This window comes from Saccopteryx leptura, chromosome 4 (assembly GCF_036850995.1).
Source record: "Saccopteryx leptura isolate mSacLep1 chromosome 4, mSacLep1_pri_phased_curated, whole genome shotgun sequence".
Taxonomy (NCBI): domain Eukaryota; kingdom Metazoa; phylum Chordata; class Mammalia; order Chiroptera; family Emballonuridae; genus Saccopteryx; species Saccopteryx leptura.
This window is the reverse complement of record NC_089506.1, coordinates 50,050,120-50,053,578: the sequence shown is the minus strand read 5'-3', so window position 1 is coordinate 50,053,578 and position 3,459 is coordinate 50,050,120.

The window sequence follows — 3,459 nt, the reverse complement described above, 5'->3', positions numbered from 1 at the left end:
CATAACTCAGGAAAAACGATTTAAATTTTATGATGGATCCAGCCCACAGCCTCTGTCCAGGCCCTCCTCTGATCTGCTACTCAAGCTATGTTTCAGATCTTAGGCCTGGTCATGTCTCCCTCATCCCGACCCACCACCATAACAAAACCTTCTGGGACTTCTCATTGGTCACAGGATAAATTCCAAATTCCAGTATGGCACATAAGATTCCTCAACTCCAATGCCAACTTTGTTTCCAGCAGTGGTTCCTGTCATCTCAAACTCCATATGTGCAGTTCCCCCAAACGTAACTGTGCTTCCTAGATCCTTCTAAGTGCACAGTCTGCTACTTCAGACTGAAATACCTCCCCTACTTTGAAACATCTATCTTTGTTAATTTGGCCCAACTCCTCCCTGGTGCCGTATACATTGTTTTGGTTCAGACACTGATGATGTGGTATTGTGATGAGGGCTTCCCCAAAATGCAGCACAGGGCATGGCACACAGTAGATGGTCAGATTGTGTGAGTGTAATGAGTAAGAGGATTAGGGCAGGGGTCAGGAAAATTTTTGGCTGAGAGAGCCATGAACGCCACATATTTTAAAATGTAATTCCGTGAGAGCCATACAATGACCCGTGTACGTTATGCATTATCCAATAAAAATTTGGTGTTGTCCCAGAGAACAGCTGTGATTGGCTCCAGCCACCTGTGACCATGAACATGAGAGGTAGGAAATGAATGGATTGTTATACATAATAATGTTTTATATTTTTAACATTATTATTTTTTTATTAAAGATTTATCTATGAGCCAGATGCAGCCATCGAAAGAGCCACATCTGGCCCGCGAGCCATAGGTTCCCGACTCCTGGCTTAGGGTATGAGTTCTGCTGTAACTGCTTGGTTACCTTCTGACCGCTCCAGTGTGGGTGGTTGAGTTTCACAATGACCCAGGTTTGCTTCTCCTAGCTAGCTTGTTTGCTTTGCGAGAAGGAGGTAAGACAGGTGGGATGGAATTGATTGACTTCAGAAGTGTTCCTCTGACCTTGATCACAGCATCGTGCTTTCCCAAATTACTCAAAACAGCGAAAACTTGCTGGTTAGTTACCATTCATTAACGATAGCGTGTGTCTCATAGCTGCCCAGGCAACTAATAGCCACTCAAACAGATGACTTAAAGTAAATGAGCTCACATTCCAGGTCACAAATTCAGTGTCCATGATGACCCATAGTCCTGCCAAAGTGTCCTGGGCTATGTATTATTTATGCAAGCCCAGGTAAACAGGTTTCCCACAGTGCCATGTGCTGAGATGGTGAAGTCCAGATGCATTGGTGGCTCATGAGGGAAGTGCCTTGCACAGACCTAGGAGCCAGGAGTTTCTGTTCAGGAGAATTAATATTTACATTACATATACCATATTTCCCCATATATGAGATGCTCCTATGTATGAGATGCACCTTAATTTTGGGGCCGGAAATTTGAAAAAAAAAAAAGTATTACATAAAGTTATTGAACTCGTTTTATTCATCATAAAATTCATACAATTTTTCATCACTGTCAAAACTCCCATCTAGCCTGACCTGTGGTGGCGCAGTGGATAAAGCGTCGACCTGGAAATGCTGAGGTTGCCGGTTTGAAACCCTGGGCTTGCCTGGTCAAGGCACATATGGGAGTTGATGCTTCCAGCTCCTCCCCCCCTTCTCTCTCTCTCTGTCTCTACTCTCTCTCTCTCTCTCTCTCTCTCTCTCTCCCTCTCCTCTCTAAAAAAAATGAATAAATAAATAAATAAAAAACAAAAAAAAACCTCGCATCTATTAGCTTGTCGTCACCTGTGTCTGATGACGAATCAGTCTTCAACAATGAGCACAAGAACAAGCGTAAAAAAAACAGGAAATTGCAAGTAAAAAAGTCTACAATCACTGTATAAGACGCACCCAGTTTTTAGACCCCAAATTTTTCGAAAAACAACTGCATCTTATATGTGGGGAAATACGGTAATATTTACATCACATATACTCTCTGGAGAAGGAAACAGGGCCAGGCACAGCTGGGTGGGAGGACAGCCTCCTGGCAGAAGGGCTGGCAGGGCTGGCGTGGGCAGGACCCTGGAGGTAAGAGAGAGCACGGGGCTGGGCTGCCCGAGGGTTCAACAGCTGCAGGGAAGACCCGGTGGTGGTGGGCGGGGCATGAGGAACGGATGTGAGGTGGTGAGAAAGCCAAGAGCAGAGTGGAAGATTTTTCATTAAAGCTGTTAATAAGAAGGCAGCTTTTCAAAAAAAAAAAAATAATTGGGACACAACCTGGTCATACTCATGTGTTAGAACACTGAGGCAGCTGTTCACAGGAAGAACCGGGGAGAGGGCGCTTGGAGATCGAGACGGGATGGGGAACAACTGTAATATTTCAGGACAGTGATGGTGACACTAAAAACAAGTGTTATTCATGAAGAGAGAAGTGAGAGGTTCTGGAAATACAAAGGAGACAGAAAAGACTTGATTGGATATTCAGGGAGAGGAAAACTATGGAGCTGAGAATGGTTCCTAGTCCGCTGGGTAATCACTCTTCCTCCCAGAGAGAGATACTGCTGGAACAGTCCGGAAGGGAAGTGATCCCGTCTTGCTAAATCCTTGTTTCTCTGCTATAGTCCCAATCGTATTCATGTGCTTGCTTTGGGCTACAGGTGACAGAAGACCTAGACTAAACCTGGCTTAAACAATAAGGACATTTATTTTCTTGCATCAAAAGGAGTCCAGACAGAGTGGCTGGTTCTCAGGGCTCAGACCTGCTCCTCTGCGTCTCCTGGCCCTGCAATCATCTCGGGTGGCTCACCCCTCAGTCTGGGGTCAGACTGATGGCAGCTACTCCAGAAGATGAGGAAGTGTTGGTCAAATAAGTTTGTAAATATGATATATGTTTCCTTGCTTATAGTTTGCATTGGATGTGGGGGGACAGGCTATAAGCAGGCAGGGTCCTTATAGCCTAAAGCTTAGTTTTAAGACTAAGTTTATGTGGGGTGGTGCACTCTCATGAGGAATCCCATTATGCCTCAGATAAGTGACTTGTATCAGAGACTTCCTTGTTTGTATATTGGATTAAAGGTTTTGATTTCTACACTATATATAAAGTGGGGCAGACCAGGAGCTTGCTCTCTCGGTTCCTGAGATGAGCATTAGAGAGGAGAGCAGAGAAAGGCCACATGGAGGAGCTGAGAAACAGCCAAGATGGCAGAGTGCTGAAGGAGAAGCCAGTTAGTGCAGAATTTGTGCAGAGAGAAGGAGATGGGGAACAGAGGTGAATAAGGCTGGTGAGGTACAATCATTTGATTCTAGGAAAGTGGATAAGTCAGTGGCTTTGGGAGCCCTGAATGGAAAGGGAAGTGTTTTTCCACTGTGTATTTCTTGCTCGCCAGGTGCAAGCTAGGATTAAAGCTAATGGCCCACCAGTTCTTGGCTCCGTTATTTCATTACCGTCTGTCCGAA